General features: G+C 38.0%; 1 long non-coding RNA gene across 4 annotated transcripts; it reads right to left on the bottom strand.

The window, feature by feature from the left end:
* Positions 1-1,372: 1,372 nt before the first annotated feature.
* On the bottom strand, positions 1,373-22,493 carry LOC149111914 (uncharacterized). Of its 4 annotated transcripts, none has more exons than XR_016207185.1 (4): positions 22,365-22,493; positions 19,384-19,465; positions 18,510-18,592; positions 1,373-8,553 (listed from the first exon to the last, which is right to left on the bottom strand). It is a non-coding gene; the product is annotated as an uncharacterized LOC149111914 (long non-coding RNA). The 4 variants fall into 4 exon arrangements; XR_016207187.1 differs by lacking the exon at positions 1,373-8,553 and adding an exon at positions 19,586-19,636 and having other exon boundaries at positions 18,548-18,592; positions 19,384-19,468; XR_016207188.1 differs by lacking the exon at positions 1,373-8,553 and adding an exon at positions 19,586-19,636 and having other exon boundaries at positions 18,548-18,592.
* Positions 22,494-22,512: the final 19 nt, after the last annotated feature.

Raw genomic sequence — 22,512 nt, 5'->3', positions numbered from 1 at the left:
GAGAGTTGGGTTGGTTGGCAAAGTTGTTAGTGGCAATATTAAAGCTGTTCGAACGGTACCTGATCTACTATGAGAGTCCCGTAACAATACAATGGTTATTTATCTATAGATTGCATGTATCAGTTTGACTTTCCGCTGTAGTATTTTTGAGATATGTCATTGAACACACACACACGTTCGGCCGCCGATTCTATTGAGAACAAAGTTACTCTTTCCAAAGCGTTTCAACGAAAATAAACTCAAAATCCAAACTTCAAACAGTTTAAATCCGTATAACATTAGATGTATTTAGAAAAACGTTTACTCCATAAACGGTTAAACGCATTTAATTCTCGCGCTGTATAATAAAAACATTCAAATCACGAGATGCGTTCCAAAGAATACTATTGGATACGTATTGGATGGATACTGTATCAGTTTGACTTTCCGCTGTAGTATTTTTGAGATATTCAATGTACACAGGAAGCCCACTATACAATTACTGGCAAATGTTTAGCTTTTGATAACAAAACAGAAAACCAAATACTTGTTATTTATAGTAGCGGTACATGTTTCATAAACTAAACTACACTTGCGTGACTGGAAATTGTACTGATATATTGATAATATATTTAGGCGCTCCCCCTATAATTATGTAAACACTCGACATAAATTTCAAACGCTAAGAAAAATTTTTCCCCAAAACGGATTTTAGGGGATTTTGGATATGTTATTCTCCTAAACATTCTGCGTCTTTTGATACCAAATTTGTTTCTATTCGATTTTTTTCCAGGTAACACATATATTTTTTGTTTGACGACCAGACTATAGCGACATAAGCACAAGCATAAGCCAGTGAGGACGGGGGCGACATAAGCATAAGCACAAGAAAAACAAGACAAGTTTGATTTTCTTGTGCTTATGCTTATGTCAAGTGAGGATGGACCAACATAAGCATAAGCCAGTGTAGTGAGGACGGGCGCGACATAAGTATAAGCTCAAGCCGACGTTTGAGGAAGCCTGGTACCAAAATTATACGCTTTCAGACCTCGTGCGCATGCTCCAACTCTTATGCTTATGTTGCGCCCGTCCTCACTGGTGCTTATGTCGCTAGTGAAAACCACGCTTAAGGCCTGTTTACACTAGCAATTTTGTCGCGCGACACGGTCTGCAATTTTTGCGTATCGCAACTCAAAATCTCGCGTGTAAACAACCTGCAATTTCACGGCGATTTCATGGCAATTTCAAAGCGATTTGATGCAATTTTTCAAAACCGGGATAAACTCCGGCCTGATGGGCCACTTGGCTCGCATGCAGACTTTACCTTACCTTTACCATAAAGTGATATTTAATTACTCGACTACTGAAATATCTACACCAGAAGACTCGGAAATGTCAAACTGCTTACTTTAATGATCTTAATTTCGTTTTTGATATCACGAAACTTGATTTTCGCGAAGAAAGAAGTAACGCGGCGTTACATTTGTGACTTGTGAGGTCGTGGAAGATCGTCCTGCGATAACATTGTTGTCAAGTTCCAAGTGTAAATATCGTCTTCCCTTGATGAAGCTCCCTTTATCCCGTCGCCCCGTCTATAGTAAGGGCAACCCCTTCCCTTCACGAAAACTAAGAACCGTCACCCTTCACCGATAAAGAATCTTTGAATTCGATAGCACGTTATTGCCGTGGCGATTTTAAAGACTAGGAGTATATATTGTTAAAAATTTAAATAACCACTGCTGACACTTAATCTAGGAAGTATACTTACGGTACTTTTCAGTTTTATTGAAGAGTGTAACTCAACAACAGTTGCTATTAGTAAATTGTAAAATATTTCATGAACATAGGGTGGAACATAGAGTAGTTTTGTTTTGGCCGGGGAGCCTGCTTTCCTTCAAACACGAAACACTCTTTTTCCTGTATCAAATCAGTGTACAGTGTAGCATTAAAAGATTTAATTAAAGTAACAAAATTGTTAGAAAGCGCTATCAGGGAATTTCTGGATTACCACTCCTTCATTGATCATTGTACCAGTTTGTCCTAACTGCAGGCTACATACGAGGGATTTTGCGCTAAAGCATGCATAGAGGGTGTTGCTGACGGAAAGACAGATTAGTTTGTTAAACCAAAATACCGAGACCACCACGAAGATTTGCTCTCTCTGGGTCAGTAGCATGACGTATACAGAAGATTCGGTTCTGTTGTTGGCCTACTCTGCCGCAGACTGTTTTACAATAACTGCAGACATTTGCGCCCGCTCATTGGCCAATTTTCATTTTCAATAAGCGGTCAGGCACATGAATATATAATTTACGCAATGTGTCAACGAGCGAGAGCGGACAATTTGACGATTTGTCGTTGTAAAAAAAAACAAATTGACGTCAGTTTTTCATGCGTCTGTCCTGTTATTGACAATCAATATCGTCGTAACATTGTCAAAGAAGTCTGCGGATCCACTCAGTTATCGCCTCGTGAATCCACAGCTACTTCGACAATGTTATGACGAAATTCATGATCAATAACAGGACAGAGGCATGAAAAACTGACGTCAATTTGTTAACTGGCATCCGGTCTTTCCTCTTAGAGTCACTTAAGGGCCAGGTCGCTCTAGAGCGAGTTCAAATATTTCCAATTTTTGGCGCAGAAAAAAATTAGCAAAAATTTCGCAAGTTCCAAATTTTGGCAGTGGTCACATTAGACCAACATTTTGGAACCAAAACGTTCCTGATCGTAATACACGTCATAAGATCTATACTTCTCAATTAACTCGTCGCAGATTTTTCTTCACGCTACACCTACATCTACATCTGCATTATTGGGTTCTTGCAAAGGGAGGCATGCTCCCATCACTGCAAGACATTAAATAAAAAAAATAAAAAGCAGGGTGGGGGTGGGGGGTGGGGGGTAAAAAACCATAAATATGTATAATAAAATATGTACATAATTTAAAAAGATTACTGTATGTTCTTGACTCTCCGCTCCACAGCAGCTCGTGATTTTCGGCCGATGTTGCTGGACTTGGGTTTGTGTTGTTACTTGCACCACTTGCGATCGAAGAAGATTGTCTCGCTGAAGCCATCTCTTCAAATTGCTGCCAGTAACCGGACCCAGGGTACGAGTCATAATAATCTGAATAAAAACGCCGCTCACATTCCTCGTTTGCATTGAAATAACTGTGAAAAGCGTCAGATGGACCGGGTTAAAAAATGATTTAGTCCCGCCATCGCACTTGCCAAACTGGACTAGCTGTTTTCTCGCCGTAATTTTATCCAGACATGTTTTAAAAAATATGACAGTTAAATGGTTAAAAAAAAAAATTGTTTGCTCTGCCAAAATTTGGAAGCCTCCCAGGCAGCACTTCGGCTTCTTTGAAGATTGGCGAAATTTCGGCAATCCGGAAAAATTTGGCAAGTTTTTGAAACTGGGGGTCGCACTTATTTTACGCTACTTGTTGACAGATTTGTTACTTATACAAACCAAATTGGCTCCAGTGACACCCGGGCCGAGTGTTAGCGAGAATGATACCGGTTTCACGAAGGTAGACTTAAGTCACAAAGCCCTAGGTTTCATTGACCGCAACAAAGCACTGAGGTGTGGTACTAAGAGCAGGGGCCTCCCAGGCGGGGTAGCATGTTCCCTTGATCCCTTGAAAATTTCACTTTTTCTCCCTTGTTCCCTACGGGGCTCCTGGTCCTATTAACCTGCAAACCCCAGTCGGCGAATAACTGTTAACCATTCCGAAGTTCTCATAGTTGATAGGACTTCATAAGAAAGTTCCGGTTGAATACACTGATTAGATGTCTCCGCTGCTTTTTCAATCCCTTCCTTTGTTTTCGTAATAGATCCTCTTCATAAATAGCTACCAATTATAAATTCTTTGGAAGTATTAAAATTAGCCTTACTAACCTCAGTTTTAAGTTGATAATTCCCAAGAATTTTTACTTCCAAACGAAGTGAGTCTAATTCAAGTTTATGTTGTTTATACAAAGAATTTTAAATTGGCAGCCCGTTATGAAAAGAGTCTATGGCATGCAGTTTCAAGTTTACATGACCGAGTTGTTCCTGCGGCCAGACATTGAAAGCTCATGGTGCACACATTCGAAATTGTAAGAATCTGAATGGGACTGATTGATGAGTATGCAGATGTAATTTTAAAAAAAAGTCAGACTTCAATCAGTACATACAATATAAACCAACAAAAGATAGACATAACTGGATTCTAAAAACGAATGGAGAACCAACTCGGCTATAAAACTGATAAAATCCTTCCCAAAACAAAGGTCCCGACCTCACGGTTCAAGTGGCAGTATTAACAGAGTAAAATGGATGAAATTTCAGAATGATGCGGGGTTTTTCAAGAAAGTGTACAACCGTTTCGTTGGGGCAAAGAAGTGGCCGTAATAACGAGACGTGACCGTATCAACGAAGTGGCCGAAGACTGCTTTCCAATGTACATGTATTTCTTCAAGGTAGTCTGTCAGGTTGGGGTCTATGGATAGATTTTGTTACACTATTTCCCTTTTTTCCCTTTTTTTTCTTATTTCGTCACTTGTGATTATTTATCTTTTATTGATTTATCTGTAAATAATGCAATGAAACTTAAAAAATAAAGAAATAGCTAAATAATGATAATAATAATAATAATAATAATAATAGTAATAGTAATAGTAATAGTAATAGTAATAGTAATAGTAATAGTAATAGTAATAGTAATAGTAATAGTAATAGTAATAGTAATAGTAATAGTAATAGTAATAGTAATAGTAATAGTAATAGTAATAATAATAATAATCATAGAGAGGTTAAGCATGACGTTAACGGCAGACGGGAAACGGCAAAGATAACTTCTCATTTTGAGTTCTTTTCTTCTAATCCGTAAATAAAGCACACAAAAATGGAATAACCTCTCCTACTATTCATTGCAAATACAAATAATTTCACTCTGCTGTACACACAGCTGAAGAGAGACGGCAAAAGTTTCATTTTTGCCGTTTACCGCTTGCCGTAAACGTCATGCTCAACGTTTCTAATAATAATGAAGAATTTGTGGTGCACAAATTCCATAGGGATATGTTCAAATGGGCATTACAACTCAAATGATCTGAAACTGAAAGTTACAAGCCCTAAAACTTCAATTACAGCTAACTAATTTAAGTCAAAGGTGATGGTTATCAGAGGCGGGAAATAACAATAAATCTAAAATTTACTGGTAAGTTCTTTCTAACGCTTTTTTGAGTTATTTTTTTGTAAAAAAAAATACCTCTTAGTCGGCGCGTCGGGTATGTTATGGACGGGTCAATGGATGAGTGAGAGATGTATGTATGTCACACCAATCAGATTGGATCCACTATAAACAGCCAATCAAATTTCTCGTTGTAAAGGTAAATGGTATGTGAGAAGAACTGATCCCGACACAGTTTAGAACGGCCATATTTATTCTTCTATGAAAGAGGAGGAAGTATTCATATATTGGGCTCACTTCGACATTTTCTGTGGGTTAGGCTGAGATTTTAGTTACGAACGAAAGGAGCCTTGAGGTTTGAAACAGTTCGTGAGTTAGTACTATCCAAATGCAACGAGATATTTTTATTTTTAGTTACAAAGGTACCTTGATATTTTTGTTTTTCCCAAGGAGTAAATTCAATTAGAGGTCACGAATCGTCGCTTCTAGTTCTTAGAACATGTTTTAGAGGAGACGAGACTATTTAGATTTGAAACAGTTCTAACATTTACAATAGTAAGTGCAGGTAACAATTGTTTTGTTCTAGTTGCATGCAAATATAACGAGATATTTTTATTTTTTAGTTACAATGGGTAATTCGACACTCTTGTTTTTCACAAGGGAGTAAATTCAATTAGAGCTGACGAATCGTCACCACTCTTTACCACGAGATGTTTGCTATCTTTAGCTACAAATGGTAACTTAACACTTTGTTTTTTTATATGGGAGTAAATTCAATTAGAGCTGACAAGTCATCGGCTATTGTTCCCAGGATATTTAACAAAGAAAAAGCTTTCATTTCTGGACGGTTTTTACGTTTCTGCAGTAGCAGTTTATTTTTATTTGATGGGCATTTCATGACATTCTTTTCAGTCCGATATTTTTAAAGGTAAAAAGTATGAAAACTGCCCAAATGTTCTTTGAAGACTGCGTGGCACCAAGTTAAAGTGCAATTTCATTAAATCAGACTTTCAATGTGTCAGAGCGGTTTTTTTTTTCTCTTTCTTTCTATTTTCGGTGAAGTAGTGTTGTTGTGTTGTGTTGTGTAAAAAGGGTAAACTTACGACTCGTATAAAATGGAAAAAGGTCTCAACTTGAGTATTTTTGAGCAAAAATTCCTCTTGGGGGGAAGGGCTATGTGATCGGGGAGTGAGGGAGTTTTCGACACGTGTCACACCAATCACAGTGAGGGTTTTATCAAAGAAAGAATCAAAGAAAAAAAAATAAGAAGGTATCTACATTAATCTGGAGACGTGTCAGATTACTGTAGTTTGTTCAGTCAAACATTTTATGGCTTACTATTTAGCTATCTCACCATTACCGATGTAACATCGTATGTACATCATAAATTCCCAGTTTGTTTCTTGCTGTACATCGCAACCAAAAAAACTTATCAAATTTACCAAATCATTACTGTAAACAGCTCCATGAATCCGCCTCCGAGACTTCACAAAAAAACTCTTGCACGCCTTGCGTGCCTATGTTCTTTAAGGGTTCGCGGGCTAATTGTTATGCGGGAACCGTTGTAGCCTGGAACGCGACTGCTCGTTTCTCAGAAAAGAGTCAAGATATTGGCTGACCAATCGGCTGACCATGAAGAAATACGAGGCACCTCTGACAGCTGTTTTTGAGTTATTTTTTTTACAAAAAAATACCTCTTAGTCGGCGCGTCGAGTATGTTACGGGTCAATGGGTGAGTGAGTGAGTGAGTGAGTGAGTGAGTGAGTGAGTGAGTGAGTGAGTGAGTGAGTGAGTGAGTGAGTGAGTGAGTGAGTGAGTGAGTGAGTGAGTGAGTGAGTGAGTGAGTGAGTGAGTGAGAGAGATGTATGTATGTCACACCAATCAGATTGGATCTACCATAAACAGCCGATCAAATTTCTTGTTGTAAAGGTAAATGGTATGTGAGAAGATCTGATCCCGATAAAGTTCAGAACGGCCGTATCCATTCTTCTATAAAAGAGGAAGTATTCATATATTGGGTCTACTTCGACATTTTCTGTGGGTTAGGCTGAAGATTTTAGTTAAATGAACGAGATGAGCCTTGAGGTTTGAAACAGTTCATGAGTTCGTAGTATGCAAATGCAACGAGATATTTTTATTTTTAGTTAAAGGTAACTTGATACTTTTGTTTTTCACAAGGAGTAAATTCAATTAGAGGTCACGAATCGTCGCTTCTAGTTCTTAGGACATGTTTTAGAGGGGACGAGACTTTAGATTTGAAACAGTTCTAACGTTTACAATAGTAAGTGCGGGTAACGATTGTTTTGTTCTTGTTGCATGCAAATATAACAAGATATTTTTGTTTTTTAGTTACAAAGTGTAATGTGACACTCTTGTTTTTCACAACGGAGTAAATTCAATTAGAGCGGACGAATCGTCACCACTCTTTCCCACGAGATGTTTGCTATCTTTAGTAACAAATGGTAACTTAACACTTCTGTTTTTTATATGGGAATAAATTCAATTAGAGCTGACAAGTTATCGGCTATTGTTTCCAGGATATTAAACAAAAAAGCTTTCATTTCTGGACGGTTTTTACGTCTCTGCATTAGCAGTTTAATAGTTTTATTTGATGACATTCATTTCAGTCCGATATTTTCTAAGGTAAAAAGTATGAAAACTGTTCAAATGTTCTTTGAAGACTGCGCGACACCAAGTTAAAGTGCAATTTAATTAAATCAGACTTTCAACGTGTCAGAGGTTTTTTTCTCTTTCTTTCTATTTTCGGTGAAGTTGTGTTGTGTTGTGTTGTGTGAAAAGGTAAACTTACGTCTCGTATAAAATGCGAAAAAGTCCCTAAATTAACTTGAGTATTTTTGAGCAAAAATTCCTCTTGGGGGTTGGAAGGGTTATGTGATCGGTGAGTGAGGGAGTTATGCATGTGCGCGTGTCACACCGGGTTGTATCAAAGAACGAATCAAATTGCCTGTTAGAAAATAAGATGGTATCTACATTAATCTGGAGACATGTCAGATTACTGTAGTTTGTTCAGTCAAACATTTTATGGCTTACTATTTAGCTATCTTACTATGACCGATGTAACATCGCAACCAAAGAAAAAATGTCAAATTAACCAAATCATTACTGTACCATGAATGCCCCTATCTCCGACACCGGAAGCATATCACCAGGGGCGGGGCAGTAGACTCCTGAAATTTTTGTACTGGATCATCCAACAAAAAGTGACGTCACATCCGGTTTAAACGGTGCCGCGCAGCTCGTTTCACAAAGCGAAAAAATGGCGTTTCGATTGCGGAAGATTTTCTTCTATTTGCAAACCATCAGGTCCGTGCCCTTCCATACTGAGGATAGAAATATCGTGAAGGCACATTTCTTCGACTTTTGAAGCGACACTGTTGGCAAAAGAGAACAGTTTAGTATTGTTTTGAAGGAAAATAACGGAGAGCCTTCTGTCATCGAATGGCGGACTTTACACATATTCAAAACTGGTGTTGTTCCGACTTTTGGTTCTTATTGTTCGTGATTCGGTGATAACACTAAGTGCAATAGCCTATAATGTTAACAACAACCTGGATGAAGTATTGCTGGCCATAGTTTGCACTGTGTACAACGGGAACATAGTTAACAGAAGCCGTTTTTTTCTGAAAGTGAACACAGTTGGAGCTGTGTATCGACGTGCGTGTGGTGGAAAAGACATGCTGAAGCGTATACTCAAGGTTAGTATCCTATTTCCGTATCTCTTGTTGAATACGGTTTTTCTCTGTGAGAAATAAGCAATGTTGAGAGTTAGAGGCGAGCTTTGGGGATATCAGATTTCCCCGAAGAGATCAACAAAGGGGTGAAGCACTCCCCCACCAAATTTTCTGGGAGTACCCCCCCGGTTACTGTGAAGCTGTTCATAAATATACATGTATGCTGGACAGAATTCAAATTTTATCCAGCGGTCAACTGTACATTCCTCTGTATTGTCTGAACTGCAATGCTGGCCTGGGGATCAACTTCTTTGGGCAGTTCCAAAAGAGGGGGGTTGGCCTGTTTAAAGGGTTAGCTCCTTAGCCCGTAACTTTACCTCCGCTTTTGACAGGTACCCACTTCTACTGTGACCCGGGGCGGGGGGTACTCCCTTATATGCACTATAGGGGTATGTGTGGTCCCAAAAGGTATGGTTTTTCAGTCGTTTTGGTCATAAATAGGGTATCAGTTTTGGCCATTTTGGCCTTAAATAGGATATGGGTTTTGTACTCAAGTCTTGAATTGGGTAATGTTGTTTAGAAGAAGCTACTTTTTCATCATTATTGATAAGACCATAAACAAAAGGCGGTCAAAAATTATGTTTAGGGCAACTGTGTCAGCTACCATGGTGGTAAATAGGTTATTGAATTTTTATTCTGTTAATAAATAGTGTAGGGAGAATCGCAGATTTTGGTAGTCATAATTAGTTAATTCAACTATTTTGAGATTTTAAAGATATGTTCTATATATCAAATTGACTCAACAAGAGATGCCGTGGGAACACAGGCCGCTGGTGATTGTTTTCACAGCTTTTTTAGTTCTTCCAAAGATCTGTTTACAACACCTCATCTTCTGTTAATCTGGTGGGGATACAATGTAGCTCTGTAGCAACGGGACCTTTGTTCATTATTTGATCAATGTTTAAATGGCATCTACCTTCCATCTTGTAAAGAAAGAATGAAAAATGGCTGTCTCATACGCATGCATCAAATAATTCACAAAGGTCAGTTGTGATTGCTCCATTGTGGGTGGGCTGAGAATTCTAGCTTGGTTTGATCTTAAAGTGATTGTTTGCCATTTATTTCCCCATGCATTTGGCTGAATTTGACCCTGCATGACTATTCAAAACCCTTATTGAATAATCAAATGGGCAATATCCCTCTTTGTTTGAGTTTCCCTCAGTCATTCAATCACAGTGGGTTTTGCTGAATTAATTTTTTCTTCTTTGTAAATTGATATTTCTGCTTTAAATTCTAAATCTAGGCATCATGTGACACTCGCCATGCGAAGAGTTGTTGCGGCTAGCCAAGCCAAAATGTTTATATAAAGAAAAGTTGTCCTGCCTGTCAGGGTGCCAAAGCGTGACATGAGGCAAGGCTAGACAACTCACCCACCCCTGTTGTCTCGCAGGCGAGACAGGTTCATGATCCTAAATGTAAACAGTTGGTTGAATTTTCAAAGAAATAAATGAAAAGTTAGCTTGGCCAGGGTAACTCAGGAGAAGGGTTGTCTTGGGTACCCAAGACCATAGAAATGGTCCCTAGTAGGGCCATTCTATTTTATTTCCACACTCCCTCTTCTTCTGTTAACATGAGCTTTAGACGGGACTATAAAAGAGTTACTTCTGCACTTTTATCTTTTCTGTTAGGTGGTAAATATTGAGTTATTTAGTGTGTGGCTGGGGGAAGGGGGTGTGGATATAAAATGGAATATCTCTAGTCAGCTCTGGGCCCAAGTTGTGTGTTGTCTAACTGATTATACAAACTATACTTTCCAAAATCTTTATGGGTAGGTGTTTGAGAGGATCATCTTATATGTTCATTACTACTGTGGAACCCTGCCTTCTGGCCACCCCATTCACATAGCCACCACGTTATTACGGCCACTTGATTCTGCCTTGAACAAAGGCTCAGTCAGTCGGTCATTTTCTTATTTAAAGAACCCTTTTTAACCACGCTGTTAATGTGGTCAGATTTTTGTGGCCCAGCAACCGGATTAACAGAGTTCCACTGTAATTTAAAATTGTCAGTGTTGGCTGTTTTAAGAATATTTGTACCTCACAGAGGTGAAAATGAATTTGAGCTATTACCCACAAAACAAAATTCTGGATCGTACATTTTAGGAGTAATATACACAATTTATAACAAGCATCAGGCATCACTTTGATAGTGAAGTCCCATAACTCTATTATTTGGAGATTGGTTATCCACTATCCCTGAAATTACCAAGGCTGATATCTCTATTATCATGTCATCAAAGCCATAATATTTTGACACCTACTGTACCAAACACAGTTTCCTTAAGCAGTAACAAGAGTCTTTCTTTAGTAAACCAAAATAGTACTTGCTGCCAGGTGCTTTATAAAAGTATAACCCTTCCAGAAGCCTTCACAAAGTAATATCCGTAGCTAACAATTTTTTTGTGGCTGATTTAAACCTTGTAATAAATCATACTGAACTGACCCAAGTTTAATATACATTTTGTTGCATTTAGCTCACATGTTTTCAGTTTAAAGGAGAAGGTCACTCCAAAAAGCTTACTTTTTTTGTCTTCACTTATAGCAAGCGAATATTCAGCATTTCCACTCACCAAAGGTTAAGCCTCTGAAGTGCCTGCTATCCTTAAGAAATTCATCTCGAAATTAAGAAGCAACTTCGGAGGCCACCATTTTGCAACTGTCTTGGCAGCCTGAGGCTGTGTTTATGTGACTTCATTCTGTCCAACTCGAAATTGGTGGGAAGGAGAAGAACCTGCAACTGACTTGGCATCTGTCACAAGGTCAGCAAAATCTTTTTTTTTTTTCCAAGCGATTATCCTCTTCACTATCTTCAATGTTATTATTTTGGAGTTTACAGCATGTTTAGCTCAAAATAATATGTCTCAAGAGCAGCCATAACCCAGAGTGGTAGTCAAAAGGCTTGTCGCAAGCCATCAGGACAAAATCTGTCAGACAGAATGATGTCATGAAAACATGGCTAGGGTGCTTCTTTGGAGGCAAACTTCATAAGGAAAACCTGCATTTCAGACGCTGAAACTTCTGTGAGTGGCTAACCTTAGTGCAAGGTTTTCATTAGCGTTGACATACAGTTTATGTTTTTTGGAGTGACCTTCTCCTTTAAAATACACACATTAAGACTTAACTCAGTAGCAAGGTACCTCTTGTATCACCAGTAACAGTATACATGTATCCAAAAAACAAAATATATATTGTCCAAACTCAGTCATGTTAGTAGTGTTAGTGTCTAATGAGTTCCTGCAAAGAGATAATTATACAATCATTCTAGCAACTCTCCTCAATATTCTGGGAGTCTCCCACCTACCGTTTAGATCATCCATCCCAGGCAAGTTTTGAACTATTGTCTAGATACAAGGGACCATGGGCTCCTAGGGACAGTGCTTTAAAGTGCTATTATGATGAAATTTGCGGATGTCCTCCATAATATGAGCATAACAGTTTTGTTACCATGGCAACATACTGGGTTTCAACCTTCCCTGATGATTATAGGCTTTTCTGGCCACCTTTGGCTTTCCATTTTGATATTTGCCAATGGTGCCTCATCAGCACGATCTAGGAAGCATATTAACATGCAAAGTCAAAGTCGTAACCTCATTTAACGTTTTTCAAGCTGAAAATCACTGAATTAGTGAAATCAGGTTACAGGGGACTGGAAAAGAGCAAGGTGCCATGGGAAAATACAGGCTGTATATAATTTTTATAGCCATAGGTGTGTTTCCTGTAGTTCTAACTATGAGCCTACCAACCTGATGTGATATTGGGTTAAGTGTATGACAACATCAGTCACCTCATTTGCATATTTCTATTTTTCAAACCTACAGATCTTTGGAACTGATACAGATATTTGCAAAAGGTAAACAGCATTTTTAATCTTTTGTGGAATTCTATGTCATACACCTGAAAATTCTGACTCAAGGGGTAAAACTTTAAGGATAGAAGCACTTTAAAGCATTGAGTTGAATTTATGCTGTTGGCAAAATTTTACTGTAAGGTGTCGAAAGGAAGTTGGAGGGGAATTTGGTGTGGTTATTGAATTGACAGACGTTGGTTCTGTTATTATTGTCATTATCTTCTATATTTTTGAGGCAGAATGGTTGTTGGAAAAAGCAAAACTGGCAATATGCTCACTGACCTGTGTTTAGATGATTTTAGGTTTTTGTCTCTGACAATGAAGGTCAATTTGAGTAGTTACACTGTCTTTACAATAGAACATATGGATATTAATAGTATAGTTATATTTCAATATCCTCAAACTAAGATTATAGTAATTTTATGGGTCAATTTCTACCTCTGCTTTAATTTGTTTAAACCAGTTTATTTTTTAAACCAATTTAATTTCATCAAATGGGAAGGGGCAATCTGAGAGCAACAATAAATTAGACCAACAAATATAAGGACATTTGCAATGGTTGCTTTCATGGCCTAGTGGAGATGAAGTGGACCAAAAAGTCAGAGATCTGATGTTTGAATCTAGGTCTGTCTGTACAAAGATTGTATTGTAGTATAGGAGTATTATGGTAAGTTATCACTTATGTTGGGGGATTGATATGGGATCCTGGCTGTACTGTTGTAGGGTAGGAATAGGGACTGAGGGGGTGGGTGGTGTGCTTGTGATCCTTTTTAAAAACCACTCTAAAAGTGAAAACAAACTGATTTCAATTGAAAAATTTACAGCACAGGTAAATTAAAAATGATACATTATATCTTGTTTTTATAGGTGGTAAATGAGCAAATACTCTCATGATCAAGAGACCTGTCCAAGTGTGATTTTTTTTTACTGATAATGGAAATCATAATAAAGATGCAAAGCCACCTTGGTGTGATTTCTTCCTTGACAGTGAAGTGCAACCTAACCAAAAGTTGCATTCTGTAAGAGGTTTACAAAAATTAAATGGAAAATTAAACTACACCAGTTTGTATTAATTTTATAAGTACTCCTCTCTCCAAGATATATTTGGTATGTTGTTGTACATGTACTGGCACGACTATAATGTAGAAATTTTATGGGAAATGTTTCCATTTAAAAAATATGTAGCTGAGACACAATAACAATAATTCTCATTTCTGTGGTGTTTTCTTTGGTGTGAAAGTGTAAAAACAGATTCTATTACCCTACATGTAAGTTGAAGAATATAGGAGCTCCTCTGCAAAAGTTTGTTGTTTTTTTTTTTCTGTTCATTTTTTTTGTTGAACATTTATATTTTCCTATAAGCAGTTTCTTCACAACACATTGTAAGATAATAACTAGCCATAGAAAGGACGTTTTTGTCTCAGAGATCATTTTCAAGATAAAAAAAAAAGTGATTTTCATTTATATTTTTTATTTTCTTTGGGGACATCATTTTGAGAATTTCCCTAAAAATATCACAAGGTACAAAGGAAGGGGCGAAAAAAAAAAGTTGTTTTCATTATCAGTTTGAGTCTCTCTCTGAAGCTGCAATGTATGGTTATTTTATACTGTTGTGGATAACGTTAGGTCCATTTTAATTCAAAATACAAATGGGAACTTACATTGAGAATCACACAATCTCTTAAATTGGCACTGTTTTGTTTTTTGCTTTTTTTCCAGAAAACAATTTGAACATCCTTGTTACACAAGGAGAAGGGGGGAGGTATTCTACATAGTTTTAAATGGGGAAGCTCCACCTCAAGGTCCAACCCCTTAATACTGTATCCCTTTTCTAAACCCTTAGAAAGTAGTTTTAAAATATCTTTTAGAACAATATATCAGAATCCCCTCATTCTGGCTCATGAGAGTAAATGAGAGATTTTAGAACTAGAAGAAGGGAAATCCCTAAAAGAAAGATTTCCGTACCCTTTCATTATACACCTGAATTCAACTTGTCAGAAATCCCCTACCCTTTAATAGTTATATCTGAAGCCTGAAGCACTGCTTCGATTTCAGCCAACTTGGTCTATAATTTGGTGATACCGAGTGAGGACAGGATGACTGTGTTTACTTACGTGAGTGCCCCCAATCGAACAAGTTAACTGGCCCATGCTGAACATCATTGTTACCACCATTGGTAACTTCCTTTACTTGGAAAACAACGGAAATTGAAGTGATGGCCATATTGCCAAAATTAAATGGCATACACTGTACAAGGACATAGTAGTCTCCAAGCAAGATTATAATAAATTAACTGCCATGTGGTTAAATTTCAAAATTAATATACATGGTTACTCAGATTAATTTCTTAGCTGTGACATTACATGATTATGTACTTTTAAGGGACTTTCCATTCCCAGCTCATTTCAAGTGAACAAACTTGTCACAATTGGAATGTCACGAAAAATTCACACAACAATATCTGAAGCAAATGAACACAACAAAAAATTTCCTCCCACTTTTAATTAATAACCCTCCCCGAAGACAGTTTGCAAGTGATTACTGTTGGTGTTCCCTTTGCCGAGCACCATATTATATCCAGAATAATCCAGAGATATGCTGACAAAAGTTTGTAATTAATCTTTGCATGAAGTAATTGAAATTTATAATTCTCATTCCAAAGGTCTACAGGCGTGCAAGTGAAAGCCACTGGAGTGATCAACCATCTTACTGCCAATACAGTCAAGTAAATCAATCCTCTTTAGCTTATTATAGGAGATGACAATGTTACACTAAGGAAATGAACAGAATCCTGGTCAAAAATTTTAGGCAGCTGACTAATAACTGCATTTTTGTTGCAGGACAAAGGATACATATGACAGGGACAGGAATCAGAAATCTTAAACCAACTGAAAGTACATTGACTTTATAACTGCTTATTTGGAAAAGTTGTAGTGTTACACGAGCCAACCACGAGTCCAAGTCAACCTCGAGTCAACCACGAGTCAAGACAATTTTTTTTCCTTTTTCTTATTTTGTCCCCCACAAAATATAGATTGTAGGAAATAAAATATATGAAAATAGATTGTCTAACAGGACCACCTCGATCGCGGCTCGCGTCATCTTGTAGTCTTACACCGGACCTTGGGATCGTGTTCAGTCCCCCCCAAACTATGGTAAGTCATGTTATTATATGGCTAGCTCTGTGAGCAGGCAAGATGAATCAAATCCTGCACTGTGATTGGTTACCCGAGCGGGCAAGATGGAGCTATCTTGCCCGCTCGGGACTACCCGCTGTGTCCCGCAGGAAAATTTCCCTGAAAGCCATATAATAAATCCTTTATTGACCAAGTTTGTTTGGCTAAGATGACTGGATATTGGCCTCGTTCTTTTTTTACGTGTTTATGGACCTCGACTCCGTCTCGGTCCATAAACACGCAAAAAAAGAACTTGGCCAATATGCAGCCATCTTGACCTCACACTTGGTCAATAACCCATATTTATTTGCTGTGTCCATTGCCGATTATCAAGGTAAGGCCCTCTTTACACAACCCTTCTTTACCGTGGTGGGTAACCCTTTTGCAGTCAAATGTTTTTAATCAAGCGCTTACATGAAAACAGTAATCAAGCCAGGTCAGCCTCCCTTGTCAGGTAACCGAGAGTCAAGTAGACGCGGCCAGAGGGGTTGAAATTTCTTCAATTCTTACATGTAAACAGTGCGCCAAAAGCTAAACCCGGGTTGGTACTTTCAGTCAAATAACCATGTTATTTAGTTTTTTTGGTTTGTACATCGGGACCTCCCACCATTCCGTTATACTTTCTAAGTTTTTTGTTTGTCATCTTTCTAGCCCATGTTTTCAGTTTTTGATCGGTAAAAAGGCTGGCCTGCCGTCAGCCTCGAAGCAAACCACATGCTAACTACCCAGGTTGGTGTAAATAAGTGTTTATTTTTAGCACTCTCTGCGGTGATACAAGCCCAGGTAAAAAGCAACCCGTGGTCGTGTAAAGAGGGCCTAAGATTGTCTTATCCAAATACATGTAGTGAGTGACATGAATCTAGTAGACTATCTACTGACTCAGACAAAAGTTGAACGATATTAAACATTCGCCCCACATGAGCGAGTTGCCTCTTTCCTGAATTTCGCGCCCTACCTTGAAGTTCCAATAACTGTTCCAGGATCGTGTTTAAAGAACTGTATTAGTGCTGCAAAGCTGCATTATATTTCATAAAGAAATCAACGACAATAGTGACAATAACCTTATAGAGCTGAAATGAACAAATGAAGAAAATCACCTATATTCACATATTTTATTTCCTACAATCTACTTTTTTTTTTCGGAAAAAAGAAAAAAAAAGGAAAAATGTGGCTTGACTCATGTTTGACTGGAGGTTGACTCGTGACTCGAGGTTGACTTGGGTTCGCAGTTGACTCGTGTAAGGCTAAAACTCTAATTGGAAATGCTATAAAGACGGCATATTTTCCCTGTAAACTACATGTATAAAGTAACACAGAATTGAGAAGGGAAAATGCATGCAGTTCAATTCAGTGATTAGGCCAAGAAAACAATTACCACCCTGTGTAAGATCAAATTTATAGCTGATATTTAAAATACACCAACAACAACTGTACATTATTTTCTTACTTAAGATATCAGTATTTATTTGCATATTAAGGCAAAAGATTCCAAGACAATTCAGTTCTTGAAGCAAGTAGCCACTTCAAGCCAACTGAAAATTAACTATACTGCTTTGTGCCACCCAAAAGGGAGTCTACTGAAATTTTATGCAGTTGTGGGGCCACAAATTTCAAGTACAGGGTAAATTTGCAAAATCCCGCCAAATTCACAAAACATGCAAAATACCACAAAATTCACCAGAAATCTAACCAAGTCCATGTCGTTACAACATATTTGAAACTTACATGTATCTTGGCTGTTGGGGCTGTTTATTTGCCGTAGACTTACAAATTTATTGTGAAACTTTGTCACTGCAACAAGTAAACAACATCCCCAAACTACCAGGCATTCTTAAATAATTACTGTTACCAAAAACTGGGCAGTGGCCACGATGTAAAACGTTTTGCCATTGGCGAATTTCTTGAGCATATTGTTGTTAAAATTTAACATCTCTGTTTAAAAGAACCTCGTGGTCAAACAGATGGCAAACACATATGATAGTCCAAACGAGGTGCCCAAATTTTCCTGCAAAATTGCCGGATTTAGAAAGGCAACACTTAATACAGCTAGTCAGTGTTTCTGTTGTTACCATAGAGGCTAATGCTCATCATTCCCCCCCCCCCAAAAAAAAATGGCAAAATTGCCGTCTTTTTTTTGTTAAAAATGTTCATCAAAGCAATGCAAAGCCGATTGCTTTCCAGCGAAATTTGCCCAGAAAATTCCCACAAAATCAGCTGCCATTTTTTGGCGATCGTTTCTCAGTGAAATTTGCCCTGAAAATTCCCACAAATTTCCCACAAAATCAGCTGTTTTATCTGTGAATTTGTCTTTGAAAATCCCGCAAAATTTGACTATTCTTCCGCGACCTATCAGAAGCCCTAAAAAGAGTGAAAACAAGCTGCTTTAACAAGGGAGAGCCTCCAAGACTTTTCAGAACAATTTGCTCAGCCCCACTAGCCTTAGTGCTATAACCATTGCTGAGGGTAAATAAGGGTTATTTACATGTATTTATTTCCTTTTAAGAAAATTGAGACATTTAACAGTCCCTCAGTTGAAGGAATACTCATTTTACTAAAAAAGAAAACTGTACTCACCATATGCTATCAAGATACTGCTAACTTCTCTCTCAATCTTTTTCTTAGTTTTGCCATTATTAATGAAGTAATTTATCCAGAAACTGTTGAGAAAGCAGAATATAATTAAATTCCATCTTTTCTAGCTAAGAATTAGATCTGTAGAACAATGATAACCTTTGTTTATCAATTTATAAACATACGTGTAGCAGTTGGACAGAGCCATGCATGTTGTGGGAGCAAAATTTCTGGCAACTGACATAACTGCATAAAGTTGCAGGTTAAAAAAAAACAATTCTGGACTGTTATGTACTTTAAAGATTAGCCCTTTTCACAGTTAACTTTTCTCCTTTGCATTAAAATATAATCTAGCACGTGTGCAAGGCAATTTTAGGCTGTTTCTTAGTTTCAGCCCAAAATTGCCTCGAATCCGCCTTGGATTACATTGTAATGCAAATGAGAAAAACTAACTGTGACAAGGGCTATCTCGAGTCTTTACTTTGTGCTGACAACTGATGGTGGAAGCTTGATGAATGAAGTACCTGTGGGGTCTGTTTTATATGGAGTAAAATACATGTAAGGTTGTCCTTGAGTATCAAAACCTCTTATTTCCTACATAGCCCAAGTTGGGATATCAACATTTCAACTCAAGTAAGATATTTTGGTTGGCCATATTAATTATCCACTGTAATTAAGGGGTAATGATGATGGTTGAACTTTTAAGTGTACTAACTAACACAGTGGTGTTATTTGGGTTGTTGCACAGCACTTCTGTTTTCTCTCTAGAGAGAAGCATTGCGTGACGACACCAGGAACCATAGGAAGGAGACTATATTGGTATTCGATGTATGGAAATAATTTATACTAACTAGTATTACGAGAAGAAACTATTCACCTGTAATGTAATAGAACACAACTTAATTAGCCTTTTCCCCAATCCTTAGCAACTTGTTCCATTATCATGAATCATCCACAAACTGCTGAAAGAAGTATTCTAGTAAATACATTGCATTCTCAATTGCTGATGATATTGAAAATCCAAGGAAAAATAAAAAATGAAATTAAGAAAATTTGAAAACATTGCAGTTGCAGAGTACCTACTGAAATTCTTGTAATCTGCAATGGCCAGTTTCCTCTATGACAAGCGCCTACAGAGAATCATGGTGCAGTCAAACCCCTATTAGGCAGCCACCTATTAAACGGCCACCCCTATTAGATGGCCAGTAATCAGTCCCGATGAGGGCTTTTCTATTGTTTTTACCTCTATTTAGTGGCCAGGGGCCTGTTCCTCAAAGGTTCTGAAAGTTTTCGCACCCCAAAAGCCATTGCAAAATCTCAAACCTTATGACTACAGAGCTGTTTTACGCACATATTCTTAAGATAAACAGAGGTTTCCTTCATACAAGAAGTTTCAGGCGTACACACCTCTCTGTCTCTAAATACCAATTAACTAAAAACGGCTTTGTGGGCCTGAAAAGGTTTCCGAGGCTTTCGAGAAACGGACCCCTGTCCTCTTAATGGAGCCCCTATCCCTTTTCCCAAGGGTGTCTGTTTACTAGGGGTTCAACCGTAGTTAAATATCCAGTCCCAGATGATGAATACCACTACCATGACACAGCGGCATCTCATAGAGGGAATTAGCCATTCAGAATATAAAACTCACAAAATAGAACTAAATAAGATTAGTTGCCACCTATGTCGCAAGACAAAATAGAAATACTACAGTAGATTAAGAAAAAAAACAAAGGAAGACGATGTGTGTGAATAAATTTTACAGCTTTAAAAACGAAATAATTTTCCAGTATGAAGCAACACAGGGCAGGGCAATTGACAAACTGAAGCTGGCTCATAATTAAAGTGGTGTATTTGTTCTCTACAGAGGAAGCAAATGACAGAGCCTTACATCTCAGAGGTTGGGGGAGGGGGGCTAGGTTGCATGCAATTAATCTATGCGCACCCTCTAAAAAACCACAGAATACCTCTAAAAATCTCAAACCTATAATGCACAATGCCGTTAGTACAGGGAAGAATTATGCAAAAATAAGAATTTCGAATGTGCATGAGCCTAAAATGGCTGTTTCGCAAGGCATTCATGGTAAAATGTACAGCCGCCATCTTCTTTGAATTTAATTTGTACAAGGAGTTCTACACCAAAACAAGTTTCCCACCCTTGATTATTTAATATGCACAACTGAGCGAATAAAAGGTCACATTAATTCAGGCCCAGCATGAGAAAGGAAACCATCCACATGCTACTAGATCAAACTGTGTGGCATTTCAGAGAGTTTTGAAGGCCATTTGCTTTCAGGAAACTCCAGATTTTATCAACCACCATGCCTATGCCTTCACAAGTGTGTCAGGAATGCTGCAAATAGTGTTTTAAAGCGTAAAATCGGAAATATCACGGGGGGGGGGGGGGGCCGCCCGGATCCCCATAGAAGCTGATTCCTGTAGCCATTTTTTCCCCAGTATAACTTTTGCACTATAAAAGGGAAAAGAAATCCACGGCACTGAACAAAACACAAACGCCTTAACAATCGTTTAGTTAGACTTGTGAAAGGCATCAGAATAAATGCACAAGGGATATAAAAATACTAAACGCTCTAACAGCGTTTACTCGGGCTTCGTACCACAGTATCAAATCGTACTTTACGAAAACGCGTATTGGACACAATAAAAGCAAACTAAAGAATCAGGACATTTTAGCACAAGAGTTCCGCTTAGATATTTACTATTCAAGTTGCTTCGTTTAGTATCCTCCTAATCCTATCGCAAGTTGTGGATTTAAACCATTTTGGTTCAAGAATGAAGCACAGCTGTCTACGCATTGATGGAGAAGTTGTTTGCAAAGAATTTTCGAGGTCTTTTTACAACTTATGGCGATTACTTTGTACATGCTAGCAGAAATTGTACGAGGTTTGTTTACTGGTCGCGGCGAATTGTGTAGCTTAACATCTCTGCCGTGTTGCGATCTTAAACCCTTTTCAAGAGTCATATCTTCTTTGGAGAGAGCATAATCCCTTTCGAAGGAGCCAAAACGAATCATGATAAACTCCTTCGCGAAAACAACAGTCCTGTGACTAGGCTCAAATTGCATTGCACATAATTTGCATAAACTTTCAAGTTGTGTGTTTTGCGGATAACTTCCAAGAATTTGCGACCCTTAACGCAGTTTAAGAAGAAATATTCAAGCTACACATTTTTATTGAATCAAGGCAAGAGTATTTTTTAAAAAGGACTCTCATTTATAAGGGAAGATGCGGCATTCTGTTTTGCTATTTATTTTGGTTTCATGCTCGTCTAGTTCATGTCACGCAACATGATTTTGTTCTGCGGTCAGAGAGTCGTCAGACACTATTAGTATTAGTATTTGAACTACTAGTAAAATAACTGGCTTAACTATCGTCAATGCAGATTTTCCTTGGGACTTGGCAAGAACATTGGTTCGTCAATAATCCCGCACAATTCCCCGCACAATCGAACGTTTAATTCTCCCTCACAATGTGCCTCCAGATTCTCACGTTATTTTTTTCCTGCACCCTGCTTGAAAGCCAACTAACTTGGAGGTAAGATATTTAACTTAAGTTATCGAAAGTCTTATCTTTGCAACATTGGAGATCGACATATTTCGCGCGGTGCAAGAAACAAGTCATATGTTTTTAATGAGCTACGAGTCCAAAAACGATTTCGTATTTAGCTCGTTTTATTGCAATATGATTTGTTTTACTGCAATGTTCTAAATAATAACAACAGTAGCCACATACCGTTATTTGACTGCCTATTTTTTGCCAGTGTTCTCGTAGATTGAAATCATACCGCAATCGGCTCAGTTAACTGTTAACTCTCGAGAACGTTTCGAGCGTGAACTTTGCTTACCTGGCTGGCTTTCAAGCAATATAATTCGTGGACCGACCCTTTTTGAAAACGATCGACATCTTTGTATGTGAGATGAACGTATAAGACGCGATTCTTGCCAAAACTTTCTTCGCAAAACACCGCATTCGGATCGGTCACAAAGAGCGAG

This window comes from Orbicella faveolata, unplaced genomic scaffold, assembly GCF_042242905.1.
Source record: "Orbicella faveolata isolate gen_17 unplaced genomic scaffold, um_ofav_v1 contig_2, whole genome shotgun sequence".
Taxonomy (NCBI): domain Eukaryota; kingdom Metazoa; phylum Cnidaria; class Anthozoa; order Scleractinia; family Merulinidae; genus Orbicella; species Orbicella faveolata.
This window is presented reverse-complemented; position numbering and strand designations above follow the sequence as displayed.